Source organism: Hylobates moloch, unplaced genomic scaffold, assembly GCF_009828535.3.
Source record: "Hylobates moloch isolate HMO894 unplaced genomic scaffold, HMol_V3 SCAFFOLD_6, whole genome shotgun sequence".
Classification (NCBI taxonomy): Eukaryota; Metazoa; Chordata; class Mammalia; order Primates; family Hylobatidae; genus Hylobates; species Hylobates moloch.
The window spans coordinates 128,657,226-128,672,756 of NW_026652281.1; positions in this window are offsets into that span (position 1 = coordinate 128,657,226).

Consider the following 15,531-nt stretch of genomic DNA (forward strand, 5'->3'; position numbering starts at 1 on the left):
GGTGTGGTACCGTGTGCCTGTAATCCCAGCTACTCAAGAGGCTAAGCAGGAGAATCGCTTGAACCCAGAGTGTGGAGGTTACAGTGAGCCAAGATCACGCCACTGCACTCTAGCCTGGCGACAGAGCAAGACTCCGTCTCAAATAATAATAATAATAATAATAACAACAGCTCATCTTTTTGTCAGCACTCTGCATGAATTATCTAATTTCTCTGAATACCACCACAATGGATTAGGTGCTATTATCATTCTCTGTGTTTCAGATGAAGAAACTGAAGCTCAGAAAAGCTTTAATTACTTGGCGAAGGTCATTGGTCTAGACTAAGCTAAGATCCAAGCCCCGGTCTGTCTGAATCCCTTAACCCAGCATTTTGTGCACTGCCTGGGTTTCCCCTCTCCTCACAACCCCTGTGTGACCCTGGCGTTGTGTGTGCCTGTCTTCACTTTAACTCCCTCCCTACTCTATTGGAAGTTCCTCAGGGATGGGTCTATGTCTAACTCAGTGGTTCTTAATCAAGGCTGCACATTGGCATCACCTGGGAAGCCCAGGCCCCAGACCCAAACCAATTACATCAGACTCCCTGTGGGTGGGACCCAGGCATCAGTATTCATAACTGATTCTGAAGCCCCTTCCTGGACCTCAGCGTCCCTCTTTCAATAAAGGAGGTATTGAACTCTGATCTTTAACATCCACCTCTAACATTCTAGAGTTCTAAAGTTTTTACAGGGGTGTTGTAGGCTTCTAAAGAAAGAACTAGACGAGTCCTGTCCATTTCCCCTATTTTCCTGGGGAAAGCTGTCTTCTTCCCTATGAACTGGGTGAGCTCTTTCTCCCTCCCTCCTGGGCTTTTCTTTCTAGAGCAATACGGCCACACTCACCTAATGAGCAATGACGTAAATGAGGGGATGGAGCAGAGGGCACTCTGACCAGGCAGCAGATTTCAGGGTGCCCATAAAGTCTGGAAGCATAGACCGTATTATTTTAATTTTTAAGATTGAACCCCCTTGACTCCTTCTGGGGCAGGCTAAATGCTCAGATTTGTTCAGTGAAAACCAAACACAAATCATCAGAGGAGGCATGTCACGGATGCATGTACAGGGTTGGCTGACCAACTGTCCCAGTTGGCCTGGGACTGAGGGGTTTCCCAGGATGCAGAACTTTCAATAACTGTGACAGTCCCAAGAAAACCAGAATGGCTGGTCACCCTAGTTGAGGGAACCGCTGCATGACTGCACCGCATGCGTAGCATACACAAGGCAGGTGCCAAGTGAGTGTCGTCCACCTTAGAAGACCAGTCTCAAGGGAGGATTCAGCCCACTGGGGACAGTTGGCTGATGGACTGGTTACATTGCGACACGTTCAGTGACTATGAAGTGCAAACTGTTCTTCCAGGTTGAGGCCCCTTCCTTTACACTGCATTCTCCTTGGGGAAGGTCATAGAGCAGGATGAGAATGGAGCTGGGAGACAGGAACAAAGCAGAGACCCTGAAGCCTGGTCTTTGGGCAGAAAAGCCTCTAGAGGCCTGACTGTCAAAGGGACATGATGCCTTTAAGGAGGATGAAGTCATCGGGGGATGAGGCCACCTGGCTCTGCAGCCAGGGCTGCTGCCGAAAAGGAGAAGCAGAAGGTGGAAGGTAGGTGGGCCGTGGGGGCCGGGCTTGGGATGGCAGCTCTGTGGCTGACAGACGGAACTCAGCAGGAGTGGGAACGGCCAGCCCTGGCATTGCCTGGGGTGCCCGGGAATGTAATCAAACACTCAGCAGACCTGCTGGCCATAGGCATCTGGGCACCACCGGGCTCTCCAGCTCATCCTGACCCCCAGCCGGCAGTTCTGACAGGCTCCTACCAGTAGAAGCGTCCGGCCTTGTTGGCCAGGTCTGTGGGCATGAGCTCATCTGCTGCCAGCCCAGTCCTCAGTCGGCCTGGCCCAGGCTGCTGCTGGTGGGTGGGGCTCCAGGATGAGTGCACTGGAGCTGGGCTGGCTGGTTCGATGGCCTTGGTTAGGTCTCCCCAGTGGGACGCCACTCTGAAGACTTGAAACAGAACCTCTGATGTTATCCCCACCCTTACCTGCCCTGAGACTTGCAGCTCTGATGTGGCCATGGCCCAGGGAACCAGTACCCCCTCCTTGTCCCTTTCTTCATAACCATGAACTGTATTTCCAGCATCATCTCCCATTTTTCACCATTGCATAGTAATAATAACAGTAACAATATTTGCAGTAATAATGACAATATTTGTTCGAATTTATTATGTACTAAGCTAAGCATCATCTCATTTAATCCTGAAATTGATCTTCCCTATGAGGCCTTAGATTGGTGCAAAAGTAATTGCAGTTTTTGCCATTGAAAATAATAATACTATTATTATCATTCTCATTTTGCAGAGGATGGAACTCAGAGTCCGAGAGAGTTAAGTGACTTGTCTAAGTTTATCATACCTTTAAATGGTAGAGCTAGGATTTGAACTAAGTCTATCTGGCTTCAAGATATATGTTCTTAGCTACTGTTAGGCTATAGTCCAACCAAATCACAGGATTTGGATTCATGGACATGCCACTTGCACCGGTAGGTGGACCCACACTTGATTCCTACTCTGCTGTCTCTGTCTTGCAAATCTCAATCACTTTTGAGTAAGGTTCCCCACATTTTCATTCTGCATTGAGCCCTTCAAATTATGTAGCTAGTTCTGCAAATCAGCTAGCCTGTGGGTCCCCAGCTACAGCCTATCACCCTCTAATGCCTATGCTGTCTCTCTGCCTAGACTGTCTTTCACTCACACCTACCAGGTTCATCATAAGATCGTCTGCTCAGGACCATCTCTATGAATTACTAGAGGTTTCCTGCCATCGTGGAGCACAGATTTCTCTGTTCAGGCCTCACAGTGAAATCAGGACAAGATATTCCTGTGTAGTCCTCACTCCCTTGCTGCGCTTGTCAGGGAAGTGGAGCACAGGGTAAAGTTTGAACTTGAAGTTGGGCAGATCTGGATTCAAACCCAGCTCTGCAGCTGTGTGGCCTTGGATAAGCAATTAAAACTCTCTGAGGAGTTTCCTCATCTGCCAAATAGAGATGATAACAGTTCTTATCTTGCATAGGTTATCATGAGGATTACATAAGGTGATGAATTGGTGGTAATACATTAAGCACTATGCCTAGAGCCAAAAAGTGGAAGCTTCCTGGATCCATTTGGTGTCTAATTTATCTGTAGATTTCCCATAGCTCTTTGCACAGTACTGATGATATGTGATGGGGCAGAGGATTTATAGATGCAAAATTGCTTTGCAGGTGCCAAAATACCACCTGTGTAGAGGAGTAGGACATGAATTTATGTGAAGAAACTGAGGCCTAACAAGACATCCCAGCCTGTTCAGAGCCCTACAGCCCTCCCTTGGTGGGGGCTTGGCTTCCGCAGGTCACCTCAAGGCCGGTAGAGCAGGGGCCCTCATGGGCAGGAGTCTGCTGTCTGCTGCCTAAATTCCTGAGGCAGCTCTGACAGCTGGACTGGCCCTGTCTCCCTGGGCAGCCACATTCCAGACATTCTGCCCAGGCTAGGAAGGGGCTGGCCCTGAGGGGAGAGACCATGGGGAGCCCCAACCTAGACAGAGACAGCAAGAAGAGAGGCAGGGGTCTCCTGGGGAGTGAGGATTACTGGGCCACTCCAAACTCTCCTCACAGGCCAGGCCTCAGTCCTACCCAAGGCCCACAGTGCAGGGAGGATTGCTCAGGGAAAAGAGACTCAGTAGCCCAGTGGTTCTCTAACTTCAGAGTTTGTAGGAATCATCCGTGGAGGTGGGAGACTTGGAGATGTTGAAAAATGCACATTCCAGGCCCCACGCGCATTATGAAGGGGCCCAGGATTCTGAGTTTTATTACTTTTTTGATTGACAAAAAGTATACATTTATGGTGTACAACATGTCATTTTGAAATATGTTGTATTTTTAATTGAGCCTCCAAGAGGATGCTGAACCAGGTTTGGGAGACTGATTCAATCCACTGTATGGATGAAGAAGCTGAGGTTAGGAGAGGGAAGGAGATTGCCCCACGTCACCCAGCAACGAGGCTGTCAGGGTAGAGTCTGTGTGGTTCTCTCTGAGCCACTGCCCCTGCTGGAAACAGGAAGGAGCCTCAGGAGGAGGTCTGGGAACAGAGCAGCTCAAAGAAAAGTTGAGAAGATGAGCAATGTTTGCCTTCCCCTTCTTCACCCTTCCTGCCCCATCATTATCCCTGTTCCCCCAGCCAGAAACTGCTAACTGGACTAACTCAGCAGTGCACAGAGCCCTGGACCCCTCACACTCTGGTTGTGGACATCCACCACCCACCTCTCCTAGTGAGCTTCCTTTCTTGTCATTGTATGCAAGAGAACACACCATCTTGGAGTAAAATATCCTAGGATCAAACTCCATCTTATTCACCACACTATGCTGTGTGGTCTTGGGCAAGTTCCTTACCCTCTCTGACCCTCAAATTGCTCTCTTTTACGATAAGAGGTTGGACTAGACCAGCTTTTCTTAAAGTGATCATCTCCACAGAAGCACTCCAAAGAAGCACACAGAAACTTTGCTATGATGCAGATTCTTGGACCTCCAACCAGACAAAATAGGTGAAAAATTTTGAAGAAATCTGAACTTTAAAAAAATGTATTTACACAAATAATACATGATACCTTTTCCTAATCAAAATAATGAAACATTACATTTAAGGCTAAAGCCCTCTCTGCCGTCACTACCAATACCCTTTCTAAAGACAGCCAATATAATCATTTTGGTATGTAATCTTTCTAAATATTTACATTCATATATAAATATACCAGGGGGAAATATACGGAAATGGGTTGGTTGTGGCAAGGAGGGGTTGCTGAATCACATCTTACGTGTCATTTTGCAACTTTTTATTTTACTCTACAGTGTGTCTTAAGGTCTCTATCATGGAGTACACAGAGATCTACCCATGCTTTGAGCTTCCCAGGTTATTCTGGGGCTCATTCAAGTTTAAGAACCGCTGTGCTTGATAAACTGACATCTTTGGAGTCTCTGCTTTTAACTTACAGAGGGCAAAATCAGCAAGCTATTTCCCAAGAGCGAGGGAAAGCCTGGCTTGATTGGAGTATCCTCGGCACTTGCACATGGACTTCATGGCTCAGATATCCCCTGTCAAAGGTATGGTTCCCCAAGATCCAGCTGGGGCACCTCCACTTACCTTCTTTTAGCACTCTCAGGGCCACTCTTTCCATCCCTTGCCAGCCCCTGGTCATCCTGATGTGATCCATGCAGGTGAGAGCTGACTCAGGCTCTCTCTGCCACCCGGAAACTGGCTTTCTGTGGCTCTTCATGGGGCCTGACTGGTTTGACTTGGTGAGGCAGCCGTGGTTTCCCAATACCTCCTCTCTGGGGATCTTCAGGCACACACCATCTGGCTCTGTGAGGGCTTAGGAACTATCTGGGTGCAGAGAGGTGGTATTCTCCTCACTGTCATCAGGCTGTCCTTTTCTGGGTTTCCCACCTTCCTCTGTAAAATGTTGTTTTCACTAATCTCTGTGCCTAGCAAGAGCATCTAGCAAACATATGTATGCAAGATTTGTTGAAAGAATAAAAGTTGTAAAGTTCCTTCCACCTCCTAAGGACTGTGAATTTAAGCCCTCTATTGTGAGCAAAATGCTTGCCATTTTGTGTAGCCCTAGACTGGAAACTGAGGAAGGAATGAAACTCTTGAAAACATATTGTCCTTGCCCTTGAGTTGCAAACAGTCTAGTTGGGGGTCCAGTCATCCACCCAGTGAGTATTTCCCTGGAGTCTGACAGAGGGCAGGAATGGAGCCAGATCATGGCAGTCAAGGAAGGACAAAGGGTCCACTCACAATCAATCAAAGAAGAACGCGGCCCAGGAGACAGCAGAGACCGTAGTCACATAGACTAAGGGTCTTGCAAAAAGGCCAGAGGAGAAAGCATTCAGTGGGGGCTGGAGTAGTCAGGAAAGATGAGCTAGATGGAGCGTGGGGCCAGGAGGTACAAGTAGAAAGAGTGCATGGCACATGGCAGGCTCTGGGTAAATGTTTGCCAAATTGAATAGGCAGATTTTTATAGAGACCAAGTCATAATAAATGAATACACAGAAATAGATGAATGTATTAAATAGATGACAGATATAAGCAGATGTGCGGATTCATGGACACAAGGATGGATGGACTGATGGATGGATGGATGGATGGATGGATGGATGGATGGATGATGAACAAATTGCTGGGCAAACAAAGAGACAGATAATCTTGGTCCAGGTTTATCTGGTTTTGGCCCAGACATCCAAGTCTGAATTTGGCCCTTCTGCTTACTGACTCTTACTGGCCATGTGATAATATGGATTTTGTGCTGAAAAACAGAGATAACCAGTCCAGCCTGCCACCCCAGGAAATTATGAGAATCACCTGAAATAGCAGATGGTAGGGAGTTCTGCACAAAGCTGTATGCCATTGTCACAGGACAGTGGTTATAAACACACTTAAACAACATCTCAGTCCTAGATACACACCAACAGGACAATGCAAGGAATTCAGAGCTGGTAATATGAAGTGTGACTTTTAGAGGAATAGGATGTAGGAGCTGGAATTTATATTATACAATAGTAGGTCCTACTCCATCAAATAACAGTTGAGAAAGCTGAGGGCCTAATATTTTGGGGCTGCTTGAAGTCAGCATCTGGCTTACTCACTTTATCTTGCCATTCAAACCATGCCGTTCCTCCCTGATACCACACCTTCTGCTGTGATGCTCAACGCTGGCTTCCTTCTTTAGAATCACCTTGATAAACCAGCTTCAGGGTTCATATCTAGAGCCCACCTATATTGGAATCACTTGGATGCTGCTATCATTTAAATGTTTGTGTCCTCTCCGAAATTCTTGTTGAAACTTAATCCTCCATGCAACTGTACTAAGAGATGGGGCCTTTAGGAGTTGATTAGGCCAAGAAGATTCCACCCTCATGAATGGGATTAGTGCCCTTGTGAAAGGGCTGTAGGGAAATAGCTAGGCCCTTTTTCCCTTCCATCTCTTCTGCTATGTGGGGACACAGCATTCATCCTCTCCGGAGGATGCAACAACAAGTTGTCATCTCAGAAGCAGACACCTTGCCAGACCCTGAACTTGCCTGCCACCTTCATCTTAGACTTCCCAGTCTCCAGAACTGTGAGAAATAATTTCTGTTCTTTATAAATTACCCAGTCTCAGGTATTTTGTCATAGGAGCAGGAACAGACTAAGACAGATGCCTACTGACAAAGGCAAATTCTGGGGTTCTACCTCAGTCCCCTAAATCAGAGTACTTTGATGTGCCCAGATTGAGGCTGTCTGGCTTGGTGCTTTGCACACAGTGATTGTTCCATAAACATCTGTTTGTTTTGCAGCTGATGTTGCTTGCCCACATTTACTGGTTGGCATCTGGCAAGGTTGACATTTGAACCCAGCTCTCCACCTCACTATTGCAAGGCCCCTGTCAGTGCCTCTTGCCCAGGGGCAAGAAAATAACTTCAATGACCTCTCCATAGCCCTTGGCCCTAAGATTTCAGACTCCTCAGCAGCTCCCAGACACAAGCCACTCAAATTGCCTGAGGATTTTGAGCTAAGCCCTCCAGCTTTCACCAGGCTTCTGTGGGGATCCTCGCAGAACCTGGGGATAAAGGAGGCCTAATGGAGATAAGTGGTTCTTGTTTTCCTCCCATCTGGCTGCTGCCCAGATGGAGGCCACTTAATGCCTATGCTGAAGTCCCAGGCACGAAGGTGTGGGCTATGTCGGTGAAGTCGAGCTGCTAATTACCCACAGAAATCCCCCAGTAGTTCAGAGCAGTTGTTCTCATCCCTTGGTGCTCATTGGAATCATCTGTGGAGCTTTAGAAATTACTGATACCTGGGCCCACCCCCCGAGATTCTGAATTAATTGGGATAAGATACAAGCCTGGGCATCAGATTGTTAAAACTCCCCAGCTGATGCCATTGTGGAGCTGAGGATCCTTGCCTAGGGGCTTGCTGTGTTTTCCAGCTGAAGTCCCAAGCATAGAATCCCCATTTCCCAGATGGAAACAATGCACCCAGCCCCCAGGCACCCAAGCCCACTCCATACACATGTAAAGCCATAAGCCATACAGCCAACAAGTCCACTCTTGAGGATATACCCAAGGGAAGAGTGCTTAGCAACATGACAACATGCTCCAAAGCACATATTCTGTTAGGTTCTCTAAAAGCCACCAAAACCAACCCCACCTAACTTAAGCAAAAGGGAGATTTAATGAACAGCCATGGGTGACATGGAGAATAAAAGACAGCATAGGGCTCATAGTTAGGAAAGAACCAGGAACAACACATGTGCAATCTGCTCAGGTGATCACCCATCACCACCAGAAAGATGCACCGGAGTTGGTCCTCTCAAGATCCAGATTTGTGAAAGAGGGGTTAGGCTGCTTAAGCTTGGGTCCCATGCAGGGCTGTGAGGAGAGTCAGGCTGACCAGGCATTTGCTGACCCTGAAAATGAGTGCCCTCTTATATTTTGCTCCACAGGTGCTTTGGGCACCATACTTGCCCCACCATAGTGCTGGTCCTGATCCAACTTAGAAGGCACCTGAAGTGACAGCCCACTGAGACTGCATCAGGTGGCAGCTGGTGCCTCCCCAAAGGATGACTGGCGACTGTTAGCAGAAGGAGCAGAATGGATGCCAGACAGGTGAAAATACAAGTGCCCACTCCCTGAGGCTTTAGTGTAGAGTAGTTAATAACATGACTCTGGAGTTGGATGAATCTGGACTAAATCCAGGGTCTCTTCTCAATAGCTACTTGATTGGGACAAATCAGCTTCCTTCTCTGAACCTCAGTGTGTTTATCTACAAAACAGTACTAACAACGGTAGCATATGTTGAGCTCTGTCTTCTGGATCTTCATTCCTTACCCTTGTCCTTACATCAGTGTGCCCCAAACTTCCCACCAAGGGTATTTAATTGCAAGAGAGTGGACTTGGTTTTCTGGGGGCTGGGAGCGGAGCCTGAAACCACAGACAACAGCCACAGCATTTCCTTTGACATGCACATAAGCCATACAGCCAGCAAGTCCACTCTTGAGGAGATACCCAAGGGAAAAGTGCCTATGTCCACAAAAAGACATGCATAGGAATGTTCATAGCATTGCTATTCATAAAATCCAACAACTGGACACAACCCAAATGTCCTTTAACGGTAGAGTAGGTAAATTGAGCAATACTACAGAACCATGAAAAATAGCAAGCTACTGCTATACATGATGATATGGAGGAATCTCAGATGAAATCTTGAGAAAAGGAAGCCAGACTCAAAATAGCATATGCTGTATAATTCCATGAATGTGAAGTTCAAGAACAGATAAAACTGATTCAGGTGACAGCAGAAAGAATAGTGGTTACCTTGAAAGGTAGAGATGTATATCAATTGGAAGGGGACATGAATGCAAATGTGTGTCAAAATTCATTCAACTGTGCTATTAAGATTAGGGAGCTTGGCCGGGTGCAGTGTCATGCCTATAATCCCAGCAATTTGGGAGGTCGAGGTGGGCAGATCACTTGAGCTCAGGAGTTTGAGACCAGCCTGGGCAACATAGTAAGACCCTGTCTCTACTAAAAATACAAAAAATTAGCTGGGCATGGTGGTGTATGCCTGTGGTCCCAGCTATTCAAGAGGCCGAGGAGGGAGCATCGCTTGAGCCTGGAGGATGGAGGTTTGCAGTGAGCCAAGATCGCGCCACTGCACTCCATCCTGGGTGACAGAATGAGACCCTATCTCAAAAAAAAAAAAAAAAAAAAAAAAATAGTGTGCTCTACTGTATATCATACCAAAATTTTTTAAAAAGAGGAAATTATTGTTAAGGCAAGCACAATCGTGTTTGAATGAACTGTAAAATTCATTCAAACACGGTTGTTCTTGCCTTAACAATAATTTCCTCTTAAATGTTCAAGTAAAATGGACTCTCCTGGACTACAAGTCTTGCTTCTCCAGTGAATTTCAGTCCCCATATCCCTTCTCCTCAATCCTCACCTCCCTGGGCAGGCACACTTCCTAGTTTGAGAAGCTTTCCTGTCACTTAAATTTGAACCATCTCCACAAACACCTAAAGCTGAGAGTCACAAACTAATGCTCCATGAACCATAATTGACCTCCTCCTATTCTATTTGACTCACTCTATTTTTTTAATTGAAAAAAAAATTATTCATTGCCAACATTTTAAATTTGAGAGTTTTCACACAAAAATCTGGGCTTCTTTTGAAATGTTGGATAATCCATAAAATGGGCATCTTGGCAGCAAAGGGCTGGACTCAGATGCTGCTGACTTTAGATGGAACCCAAGCATTCAGCTCCCCACCCAGCCTGCCTCACTCACCCCCTTGACCTGCCTGGCCCCTGTTGGTGGTTGAGTGTGTGAGCCCACTAGCTCACATCTGACTCAAACCTTCCCTGCTCCCCTAGCCAGATTCCTCCCTGATCTCTGTCCCTCCTCCAGAAAGCCTCCCAGGTAGGCCCCCCTCAACACTATTCTTTCCCTTCCACCTCAGAGGTCAGCAAACTGTGCCCCTGTGGCCAAATCCAGCCAGCCACCCGTTTTGTACAGAACCATGAGCTAAGAAAAAATGTACATTTCTCCATGGTTGAAAAAAAGTCAAAACAAGTATAATATTTTGGGATACATGAAAATGATATGAAATTTACATTTCGGTGTCCATAAATGAGGCTCTATTGGCACACATTTGGATATGGATTTATTTATTATCTATGGCCACAGAGGAGTCCCAACTGAGACAGTTAAGCCTGAAATATTTGCCATCTGGCTTATTAAAGAAAAGGTGTGCTGACCTCTGCTCTAGTTCCCCCCATCCCTTATTCCACAGGATTGTTGTTATGTTACCTTTCTGCACTTTACTGTTTGGATAATACAATAATTTGCCCTATCTTTTGCTCTTTAATGACATTGTGTCACAGGCCACCTGTGCACCACTGCCTCCATGGTGTCACCTGTGGTGTGGCAGAGTGTTCTCTGCCTTGGAGATTGGGAGTGGGAGGCAGGGGTGGCAAGAACAGCCTGAACTCTGGAAATGGGTATGGAAGTCAGATGAAAGATTCTGATTTAGTGTCCACGTGTAAATGCCAAAGGAGGCAAACACTTGAACACCTGCTTCCTCTTTTAATGTCCCTGCTTTCAGGAACCTTAGGACCCTAAATCACCAGACTTGGAAGAAACTCCAGAGAGTCTTTGATTCATCCATTCACTCACTCGTCCAATATACCCTTAGCTTCCCTGTGTGTCCAGCACTGTGCTAGGCTAGGCTGGGGTTTAGGACATAGTCTCTACCCCCAAGGAACATATAGCTTAATGGGTAAGACAAATATCTAAAAGAGAGAATTATATTTCAATGTGAAAATCATCTTAAGGAGCTCTGAGCGCATAGCTGAAAGAGATAACTAATTCTAACGAGCTCTGAGCACACAGCTGAAAGAGATGCTAACTCTAATGAGATCTATGCACACAGCTGAAAGAGATGCTAACTCTAAGCCTTTAATCTTGTAATTGAAGAAAAGAAAATGAGGTTAACCAGAGAGGGTGAGAATCTTGCCCAAGGTCATACTGCAAGTTAGTGACAGATCTGGAACTAGATTCCTTTCCCAATTCCCATTTCTTTGCAGTTTACCTTCCCATTCCTTCCATCACTCACTCATTCAACAGATATTACCTAGCCCCTACCCGATGCCAAGCACTGCTCTGGTGCTGGCCATTGAGTCATGAGCAAGACAGACATGCTTCTCACTACCAGAGCTTCTGTGGGGGAGGGGGCCAAGGGAAAGATGAAAAACAAACACATCAGCAAATACATCAATCAGATGATTTTAGAGAGCTATATGCTCTAAAGAAATTAATGCAGAGAAAGGGCTAGAGAGGCTTGGAGACTGCTCTAGTGTGGTGGTCAGGGAAGGCCACTCCAAACAGGTGACCCTGGAGGGGACCTGGAGGGATAAGGAGCCAGCCTTGAAGATCAGCAAGGTGACATTCCAGACAGGAGAACCTTGTTCTGTGCTACCTCCAAGACCCAACCTCTTACTCCAACCTGGGCAAAGAGATTTGCAAACTGGTAGATAGCTTGACAATATTTATCTTTTTGGGTTTTGCCTTGGTTTTTGCTTGTTTTGTGTCCATCTGCTATACTAATGGACGCTCTGGAGAGGAGGCAAAAAGAGAAAGTTCATGTTCACACTTTATCCCCTTTGCCTGGTAGGGACTGCTAACTTGAAGGGCAGAGTTGTGGGAGGAAATTCTGGTGAAGATTTGGAAAGTAAGAGGGTTTATCCCTAAGTACACAACTGACAGTAAATGAGACTCTGCAAGATACCAGTTAGTTACCACAAAGTACCAAAGCCTCCCCATAACCCCCCATAATTGCTCCACTTAATTCATTAAAGGATTATCCCTGAGACTGGGAGAAGGGAGGGAGCAGAATCTGGGAGTTCTGGCAGCAGCACAATCTCCTGCGAGGCAGCAGGGAGACCTGGAGACCCCAACTGTGGCAGAAACAACCGAGTCAGGACTCAGGGAGCCAGAGTTCTAGTCCTGTCTCTGCCTCTGACTGACTGTGTGACCTTAAGCAGTATATTTCCCTCTCTTCAATGAATGAGGGAGAATGGGCTAAGAACAGTGAATTCAAACTATGTTTCAAGAAGCCATAGGGTCCCAAAGAAGGGTGTTCATTTGTTTGTTTGTTTGTTTGTTTGTTTGTTTTTGATGGTTCCTTGAAGGAAGGGGCAGCAGAAGATAGACAGGACAGATAGAACTGGGGCCTCAACTCTTTTCAACCAGAAGGACACTACTTGAATCTGTTTCATGCTCCGGGCTTCCTCACAAGGAGGTAATACATAGAGTGATAATGAAAATAAACACTGAGCCCTCACACGTTGTTGGGTGAATTACATGCAATAACACAGCTTAGTGCAATAATACTACATAGTATTTGTGTCTCCACTTTATTTATTTTTCATTTTTTGAGATGGGATCTTGCTAAGTTTCCCAGGCTGGTCTTGAACTCCTGGGCTCAAGCGATCCTCCCACCTCGGCCTCCCCCAGCGCTGGGATTACAGGTGTGAGCAACTGCACCCAGCCTGTATCTCCACTTTAAAAATGAGGAAACCAAGGCTCTAAGAGGTTAAATAACTTGTCTAGAGTCAGAACTAGGGCGCAAACGCTTGCAGTCAAGCTCCAAATCTTCACTTTTAACCATTCTTTGATTAAGAGTACTGATGTTTTATATGACACTGACAGTCTCTTGAGGGCCCTGCTGCTTACTAACACTGTGGCCTTGAGTGCCTTGAGAGTTACTGAAGGACACAATGCACATGAGATGCTGAGCATAGTACTTGGCTCACGGTAAAGGCTCAACAATCATTAGCTATTATTATGATATGATTATCACTATTTTAATTTCATGTGAAGACCGATTCTACATAGTCCTAAAATGTGTTGGTGAAAGACTGGAGTAGATGATCCCTAAAGATCTTCCAGCCCCAGCTGAACATGGCCAGCTGGACATGGTGGCTGAGGCAGGAGGATTTCTTGAGCCCAGGAGTTTGAGGCCAGACAGGGCAACATAGCGAGACCCTTTCTCAAGAACAAAACAAACAAAAAAAATGGAGCATATATTCGGGGCAACTTGAATCTGTCTCTCAGGGAAAGAAGAAGAGAAAAAAAGTGGCAGGGCTGGGACTCATTGAAGACCTTGGGACACCAGAGCCCTGCATTCTTAACCAGTCTACTGGGTTAGTTGGTTAGGGCCTAGGTTAGTCCTAGGGCCCACTTTTATGTTTAACAGCTTTATTGAGATATAATTCACACGCCATAAAATCTATCCGTTTAAAGTATGCTAGTCAATGGTTTTAACTTTACCTACAGAGTCATGCAACCATCTCTGTAATCTAATTTTAGGACATTTTCCCACCCCAGAAAGAAACCTCATTCCCATTATCAGCCACTCCCCAGTCCCCATTCCTCACTTCCAGCCCTAGGCAACTACTAATCTACTTTCTATCTCTATAGATTTGCCTATTCTGGACACTTCACATAAATGGAATCATACTACATCTGTTCTTTTGTGACTGGCTTCTTTCACTGAGCTCAATGTTTGTGAGATTCATCTCTGTTGTCATATGTATCAGTACTTCATTCCTTTTTTTTTTTTTTTTTCAGTTTCGCTCTTGTTGCCCAGGCTGGAGTACAATGGCACAATCTTGGCTCGCTACAACCTTTGCCTCCTGGGTTCAAGCAATTCTCCTGCCTCAGCCTCCCAAGTACTGGGACTACAGGCGTATGCCACCATGCCTGGATAATTTTGTATTTTTAGTAGAGACGAGGTTTAACCATGTTGCCCAAGCTGGTCTTGAACTCCTGACCTCAGGTGATCCACCAACCTCAGCCTCCCAAAGTGCTGGGATTACAGGCCTGAGGCACCATGCCCAGCCTCTTCATTCCTTTTTTAATGGCTAAATAAAATGTCATGGTGTGGGTATATCCCATTTTGTTTATGCATTCATCAGATGATGGACATCTGGGTTTTTGCTACTTTTTAGCTATTAGGAATAACGCAGTTAATAACATTTGTGTGTCAGTTTTTCTTTTTTTGTGGATCTATGTTTTTATTTGTCTTGGGTAGGTATGCAGGAGTAGAATGGCTGGGTCATATCATAACTCTATCTTTAAACTTTTGAAGAACTGACGAACTGTTTCCCAAAGTGGCTGTACCGTTTTATGTTCCCACCAGGAGCATATGAGAGTTCCAGTTTCTCTCTGTCCTTGTCAACACTTGTTATTATCTGTCCTTTTTATCATAGCCATTTTTGTGGGTGTGAGGTGATGTCTCCCTTTGTATTTCTCTAATGACTAAGGATGTTGAGTATTTTTTCATGTATTTATTAGTCATTTGTAATATTTGCAGAAATACATGTTTAAATCATTTGCCTATTTTCTTAAGTGTGTTGTCTGTATATTGTTGAGTTTTAAGAGTCCTTTATATACTCTGGATACAAGTCCCTTATCAGTTATACAATTTGCAGATATTTTCTCCCATTCTGCAGGTTGTTCCTTTCACTTGCTTGATGGTATCATTTGAAACACAAAAGCTTTTCATTTTGGTGATGCCCAATTTGTCCATTTCTTTTAGTCCTTATGCTTTAGATATCATATGTTAAGAAATCACTGACTAGGCACAGTGGCTCACGCCTGTAATCCCAGCACTTCAGGAGGCCGAGGTGGGCGGATCACTTAAGGTCAGCAGTTTGAGACCAGCCTGGCCAACATGGTGAAACCCCATCTCCACCAAAAATACAAAATTAGCCAGGGGTTGTAGCACACTCCTGTTATCTCAGCTACTCTGGAGGCTGAGGTGGGAGAATCCCTTGAACCCGGGAGGCAGAGGTTGCAGTGAACCAAGATTGCACCAGTGCAGTCCAGCCTAGGTGAGATAGCAAGAGTATTGCCTAGCTCAAGGTTGCA